Below are 8,615 nucleotides of genomic sequence, written 5' to 3'. Positions count from 1 at the left end.
TACTCAAGCACCTACTGTCTGTATTATGCAGACAGTAGGTGCTTGTTTCTCAGCCTTGAAATCACTGTGAGTGTGGGGTGTAACCCCACTCTGAGCCACGCTTGATGATCGACCCACGTCCTTCATCCCCGACAATCGACCCACGGCCTTCATCCCTGGTGATTGACACCATTCTCCATCCCTGGCGATCGACATCATTCCCTCGACCCCTCTCTTCATCCCATCTAAATGCACCCGTACCCCATCTTCTTGCATTTCCTGGCTATTCCAATTAAACTTCTACAATATTGTACAATAGTGTGGTCTTGTTAGGGAAATGTACTTAATTTAACTGAGGTTCAGGAACAAGACCATACCCCTCTCCCTTCACTAATGACATGCAAGTAAAGGGGGGCAGGGGACCAGAGAAAATTACGGAGGCTGACATAGTTCTGGCATAAGCACACACAGACTCACATTAACTTTAGTGGCCTCCGATTGACGTAACCGGTGTCATTACTGCTGAGGTGAAGAACAATCTTACCAACATTTATGTTTATCCTTAGCCACCAGTTTCAAATAGGACTCAATCTCAACTCCTTGGAAGCGTAGCTTGCATTGCTATTTGTTTTTCTTGTGTATATAAAGCCTGATATATTCTGTTGGACTCTTGCACTGGGAGGCATGTTCCTTCATCAAAACCCACACACAAGCGCACACACACACACACACACGCACACGCACACGCACACGCACACACACACACTAAATAATTCCACCATTTTCCATCGTCGGTAGTGTTATTGTGTGCGGTAAATTGTTAACTTTTAGGTATATAAGAAATTCTGTTTATTATAACAAGAAGAAGTATTCATGTTTGTTTTCGCTTGAATGTTATGTGGAGCCAACCTCTGTTAGACTAAGAACTCTCAGATTATCTCATTTATGGTTATAAACTAACATTTATACACTAATTTTTTAATTCATTTTCCTTTCATCATAATCACCTTAATGATTAAGTAAGGTGTTCATATCTATCTAAGACGAAGAATATAATAAAAATGAATAAATAAAAAAATAAAAAAAAGAATAAATAACCTAATGTGAACCAAAATATCACGATTATGACTATCAAAATAATTATTATTAATCACATATTGCAGTGTTAATAAAGTGCAATGAGAGGTGACAGGACAGGGCAACCAGGGGTATGCAGGGGGTCCCCCACCCATATATATATATATGTATGTGTACATACATATATATAAATACACACATAATTCATTGCCTTTATTAGATTGTACCTTGGGTTGAAGCCGAACCATATGGCAGCTGCTAGCCTGTTGTAAATCGAGCCTCCTATGCCACTTCCTGGTCTGGGCAAGTTCCAGACCTTGGGAGGGAGTCTTGGTGGAGTGGTTTATTTATTTATTTATTTTCAAATGGGGGGGTACAACCACCCCACAGCCGCCCCCACCGGAGGCCCCTACCATGCCACAAGAGAACCGGGCATGGAGCCCCGGCTCACCTCAACCTTCAGCCAATGCAGTCCGGCCCATCCCTGGCCTTTATATTATTTTGATGATGTCATTATTGTGATTATTGTAGTGAGAAAAAAAATGATATATATATATATATATATATATATATATATATATATATATATATATATATATATATATATATAATATATAAAGGAATTCTAATAATAATGATAATAATGATGATAAAATAAATTAATAAATAAATAATAAATAAATAAAGAAAAGAAGAAGTGATTATAGTTATAATGATGAATTCGTAGATGAGTGAGTTAAGACACTATATAATGATAAGATGATAAAGTAAGAAGCTTTGATTATGATGTGATTATGGTATGGTAATGACACTAATAATAAGAAATAGAATAATCAGAAAAATAGTAGTACTCATTACAGTAATGAGAATAATAACATTCATTATCCTTGTATTCAGTCATAAGCATGTTCGCACTTATAATATTGATGAACATTATCAGCAAATGAGCATAATAATAAGCATTATCACAGTCATAGTAGTAATAAAAGGAGTCATGATATTGTATAATAATGTCATTATCGTGGTTATTTTTAAGAGGAAAAATAATAATAATATAAATTAAATAAATAAGAAACCATAGTTATGATTTCTTAGATAAATAAGATATTATATCTCTAATGATGTATATCTGACATCATTATGATCTATATCTATAATGATGATGTTAAGTACAGTAGTTATTGTAATATGATAGATAAATTATGCAAAAAAAAATCAATTAATTAATTTAAAAAAAATAGAAATACAGAGAAAAACACAAAAAAAACTTTAGTTATGATGATGGTATGGTAATAATAATAGTGATAATAGCAACAACAATAAAGAGTCTCGGAAGCGTATTTGTGCTTGTAATATTAATAAACACATTTAAGGAAGTGAGCTTATTAATCATTGTCACAGTCATAGTGATTATAAAAATAGTGATGATATAGTAATAATATTAACAGTAATAATAATAAAAAAGAATACCAAAGGAAAGTAAAGACTGGAAGAGAGAATATTTTAGTTAGTTAGTTAGTTAGGACAAGTAGGAGGCAGAGGGGGAAAAAGGGGGGCAGGGTGGGGGGCTTAGGAATGTGCCAGGCATTGGTGTGGGTACAGGTCTGTCGAGGAGAGGAATGGGGACCATCTTTCTGTTATTTTGTTGTTATTGTAAGCAGTGAGTTTTTCCATAAAGATCCAGTGGTTGATGTTTATTGAAGTTTTGGATTTCCAATTTAGGAGAATTATTTTCTTAGCGACAGTTAGATAAATGAGCAAGCTGTTCTTGTATTTATTTGGAATTGTAGTTATTGAAGTGTCTCCTAGTAAGCAGAGCTTTGGGGATGAAGGGACAGAGTCCAGTATTGAGGAGAGGGTTTTTGTGACAGAGTTCCAAAAAGAGTGAACTGGTCCAGAGTGCATGGAATGTAGTTATCTATTGTTCCTGTTGTGCATTGTGAGCAAATGTCTGCGGCTGTCCCATTTTGTGCATTTTATATTTGGTGGATGATTTTATATTGGATTAACTGAAGATTTGTATTGGATGTCATGGTATATATATTTTTATTTATATCTAGATCTATCTGGAGGGGAGATGTTTAAGTCTGTTCAAGTTCTCTGAAGTTAATACTATTCTGTATAGTTTAGAAGTTAGTTTATTTGTATTTGTAAAAAGAATGATGTCGTAAATTATTTCAGAAGGTTCGAGTCGGTTGATGTCTATCTATTCCATGATACTATATGAGGTCCTTGAAGTCTATAAACTGATTATTGTTATAAAAATGGCAGAGATGTGTGATACCTTTTTGTGACCATGTGTGATAGTGAAGAGGATTATTGTGCAGTTGAAAGTCAGGATTATGCCTTATTCGCGTGTATTTACATGGTGCTGGAGTGGAATTGAAGATCTTAAGGACTTTCCACCAAGCTGTCAGACTTGTACAGATTACTATGTTTTTGAAGCAGTGGTGTCATTTTATGGTTGTATTAAGGAAAGGTAAACCTAAGAGTAGGATGTTTTGGCAGTAATTCTGTTCTAGATCTGACCATGAGGTGTTATAGTTGGTATGGTGGATCCATTATGCAATATATTGTGTTTTATTTGTGAGGCAGTACAAGTAAAAGTTTGGTGCATGTTTTGTAGAGTAGATAGTTTAATTTTGTCTTTCTTATTTTTCCAGTAAAAATGCATAATGATAGAGTTAAAATATTTAAACCAATTATCTGTCGGTATAAATGGTATAATTGAGAAAAGGTAATTGACGCGGGGGAGTATTTTTATTTTGACTGTGGCTATCCGTCCTAATAAAGATAGTGGTAGATTCATCCATCGTTGGAGATCATCTTCGATTTTTTAAAATAATGGATTATAGTTGAGATGAAACAGCCTGTGGGAAATATCGATACCCAAATATCTAATATTGCCAGTGTGAAGTGGAGGTGAAAAGTTTTGTCCTGCAGAATCCCAAGCATCTTCTGAGATTGGTAGTATAGTGGACTTGTCCCAGTTTATCTCGTAGTTTAAGATTTTTCAAAATATGTTAATAAGATTAAAGGTTTCTTTTAGTGATGGGAATGGGTCCTGTAAGTATAATAGAACATCATCTGCATAAAGGCCTATTTTGTGCTGGTGGTTTGAGGTGTCAATCCCGTTGATGATATTGGTTTGACGTATAGCGGAAGCAAGTGGTTCTATGAAGATAGCAAATAAATATGGAGAGAGTGGGCATCCTTGCAAGGTGCCCCGCTGAAGTGTAAAGCTATGTGACGTGATCCAGTTTGTGGTGACAGTGGCTTTAGGTGAGGTGTATAGTATTTCGATCCAATGGATGAACGACTCCCCAAAGCCAAATCTGTGTAGTGTTTGTAATAAATCCAAGTCCAGTTTACTTGGTCGAATGCTTTTTGTGAGTCTAGTGATACGATTATTGTTTTGGTTTGAGTTTGTTGTGCAAGATTGATGATATTGAATAACCTTCGTAAATGATCAGAGCCATGTCTTTTCTTAATAAATCCTAACTGGTCGGGGTGTATTAAAGTGGAGATAACTGTTTCTAATCTGATTGCTAGAGCTTTGGTGATGATTTTTAAGTGTGTGTCTGTGTTTATAAGTGATAGTGGGCGGTAGCTGGAAGGTTGCGTTGGGTCTTTATTGGGTTTGAGTAGAACTGATATGGCAGATGTATTCATGTGGGGAGAGATTTGTGATGTTTTTTGAATTTCTAATGTAAGTTTGTTAAATAGAGGGGATAATATATGCCAAAAGTGTTCAAAGAATTCGGGGGGGAAGCCGTCAGGTCAAGGTGATTTATTATTAGGCATCTGGAGTAGGGCTTTATACAGTTCATCTGACGTTAATGGTCTATCAAGTGTTTATGCGTCTGGTTTGGATAGTTTGGGTAAGTCCAGGTTATTAAAGAACGATTGTAATTCTGATGGCTTGGGGTCTGTATTTGAAGAGTATACGTTAGTGTAAAAAGTATGAAAGATCTTATTTATTTCCTGTGGGCATTGGGTAGTGTCACCTATTGAGTTTTCCATAGTTGAGATTATTGCTTTCTCTTTTTTACGTTGGAGTTGACTAGCTAAATATTTGCTTGGTTTATTGCTATTTTCAAAGTTGTCGTAATTTAATTGTTATTTTTATTATTATTATTATTATTATTATTTTTGCTTATAATTTCTTCTAACTGTAATTTGGTGTTATGTAGCTCCTTTTTTATTTGTTCGTTGGGGTGGTTTGAGTAGATATCTGTAAGTTGTTTATTTTTTTGTTCCAGAGGTATGAGTATGATGATATCCTGAGTATGATATTATTTGTCCTCTAATTACTGCCTTACCAGTTTCCCATAGTACTGAAGATGACATTTCTGGGGAGTCGTTCAATTCCAAGAAGGATGCCCACTTTTTCTGTATAAAAGCAGTGAAATCAGAGTCTTGGAGTAATGAGGTGTTAAAACGTCAATGGGGAGAGTATTTTAGAGCTGATTCAATTTTTATGGAAAGGGATACTGGAGCGTGGTCACTAATTAGGATTGGATGTATGATGGTCTTATAAGCCTTAGCTGTATTCATTTCTTCTTTAATTTATTAGATGAGTTTTTCCCCTTCGGTTGATCCACTGATTGTTCTGAAAGCCCTTTCATCTCTTTCAGAATGAGTGAATACTAGGATGTCAGCCTCGGGGTCAGAGCATCTGAGATCACTTCATCAAGCTGAAACAAAGCTATGTTTTAAAATCCAGCCAGCACACTGCTGCACTGCGTTCTTCCCACTTGAATAATCGAGTTAGCTTGATTAAATTACTGAGCATTTGACATGAGCCTTCAGGTCTTCAAAACTGGCTTCACATTTATCTGGAGCTGTTGCTGCAGTAAGGGTCCTTCAGCTCAAACCTGCACAAGGTCAGGCTGCCTGAAAATGAGTTGGATCACATTCAAGCTTTTCAAGTTCACTGCATCTCTGAACTCACTTTCATATAAGACTGACTGCTCTCTTCCTTGGCAACAACAAGTCAGTTCAATCCAGTTCAATAATAAAAGTTAAATCAGGACACTTTTCCAGACTAGGTCTAGACAACACTATGATTTAAAGAGACCCAACAAATTAATTGATGAATCCCATTTCTTTCGCAAATCATATTCAGCAGCTGTGAAAAAGATTGAAACTGAAACTGGGTTTGTTTTTTTGATCACAATAACTAATTATCAAAATGATTGTAGCTGACCTTGAAATGTTTGCTGCTAAGTATTGTTGTTGCCAAGTGTTTTTGATGTTTGTGTCCACCTTGTGTTTATGCGTATGTAAAAGTATGCTACTGCCTGTCTTGGCCAGGACACTCTTGAGTCAATCAATGAGTCTTTTCCTGGTTAAATAAATAAAATTCCCAGTAACAGTGACAACCAAAACTTCCACTGTGATATTGCTTTTATACAACAGTTCTTCAAAGCACCATGTATTAGTTAACAGTGTGGCAGTGTGAGGTGAAGAGAAGCCATAGGGCTGCAAATACTACATAGGTTAGGATGCATGCAGCCCAAATATTCATTTAAGCGCGCACTCACACTGTCCATCCGTACCATGCCCCGTGCTTTAGGGTACTTGGGCCCAGGCCCGTTTGTACTTATGCTACCTGGGCCTCGGTGCGAATGCTTCTTGCCTGCCTATACATCATCACGCCGTAATGCGTCACACGCATTGATTGATGCCATTGCGATGCGTCGCTTTGTTTACAAAAGCGCGCGGTCCTTTGGCCACATAATGGAAAGCAGCGCAGAAAACATGGTAACGTTTTTGGCTTTGTGGTTTTTCTGACCAAATCTGCAGTAAACACTCCACATCAGCATCACACCAACGTGAACCTTTCGCCGCCATTGTTTTTAATGTCCACGCATGGTCCGTCCTTCTTTTTTCTATGTCCCAACAGGCGCACATAAAATGACGTCATGCGCATGTTCGTGCTTGTGCATGTGCAAACGTGCTTTACCAAATCCCACCTCTCCCAAACGGGCTGTGGTCGGCAAGCGCACAGCGCCTAGGCACTCACCCATGTCAAACAAACTAGACTTTAGCCGGAAACGGGCTTGGGCACGGTAGGGATGGACAGTGTGAGTGCGCACCTAGAGCTCTGTCGAACCAGCAGGCAAAGCACAGCAAAGCACAGCAGGATGCAAACCAGCAGTTGGCTGATAACTGGAGGTTGTTGCTGCTGCAGGTCACCAGGAAGAGGCTACCAACTACAGTTCACAGCTCATGTCACACAAAATATACTATGAGGATTGAGAGCAGGCCCGCAGCGTGTCTGGGACAAGAGTTTTATTTTAATTTTTTGTGAACCTGTGGAATAAGCCTCTATTGGTGATGGTTGCTTTGGTGGCATGTGTGATTCTGACAGTCAACATCTGACGGTAAGCTAAGGGCGTACTCACACTGTCCTTCTGGCCGGGGCCAAAACCGGTTTTTCAGCTAAAGCCTAGTACCTTTAAGCAGTGTGAGTGCACCCGCTCCGCGCATAACTGCGGCCAGCGGGCCGTCCACGGCCAGCTTGAAAGAGGTGGGCTTTAGCAGAGCCGTTTGCACATGTACGAGCACGAGCGTGCGCATGTGTACGAGCACGAGCACGAGCACGAGCACGAGCCCTACGGCAGTAGCGTTATGTCCGCCTGTTCGGATATGTAAATAGAAGGACGGACCATGCGCGGACATTTAACAACAACAACAATGGCGGTGAAAGGTTCACGTTGATGTGATGCGGAGGTGGAGTGTTTACTGCAGATTTGGTCGGATGAAAATATTCAAAAACAGTCGACAAGACGCACAAAACCTCCGAGGTCTGTGGAAAGATTTGTAAACAAAGCCACACACATGCGATCAATGCGTGTGACGTGTTACGGCGTGATGACATATGGACAGTAAGAAGCATTGGCCGGCCCTGGCAGTGTGAGTACAAACGGGGCTGGGGCGCGGGGGGAGAGGGAGGGGGGACAAGTACCCTAAAGCCCTGGTCGCGGTGCGGAAGGACAGTGTGAGTACGCTCTATGTTTCCTGCACTCCAGACTGTATTCAGTTTGCTCTTTTTAACGGACTGAATGTCGATGATTAGCTTATATTTTTGAGACTTAGGAGTGTCTCACTAGCTTCACTTTTGCTGTTTTGCAGGGATACAGTACAAACTAAGGTTGACCTCATTCATATCAATAGCAGTATTTTATATTTTGTAGTCCATTGTTTAAGTATTGATTGAAAGAATAAAAATATATTCATTTGACCGAATGCTGTGTTGTTTGATGGAAATATTTGCTTTTTTTGCATGTTGCTAAATGTTTTCTGGGTGTTGGAGCATTTTGTTGTAAATAATAGGCTGCTGAGCTGTTAAAATTATGCATAGTGCTTGTATAGGCTACTTACTTAACTGGATGTGACAGCTTGGAATAGCAACAGACAAAAAATCAGATCATAATTAGAGCTGAAGGTTTGGCTGTATAAGTGGTTATGCTGCTGAAATTTACTTTTGTCCATTTGAACAGCAGAGAGACCACTTGGCTTTGGAAAAGTGGGAACCAGAGGCTTTTTGATGA

Source organism: Echiichthys vipera (genome assembly GCF_963691815.1).
Source record: "Echiichthys vipera genome assembly, chromosome: 13".
NCBI classification, from domain to species: Eukaryota; Metazoa; Chordata; class Actinopteri; order Perciformes; family Trachinidae; genus Echiichthys; species Echiichthys vipera.
Note: the sequence above shows the minus strand (reverse complement) of the source record.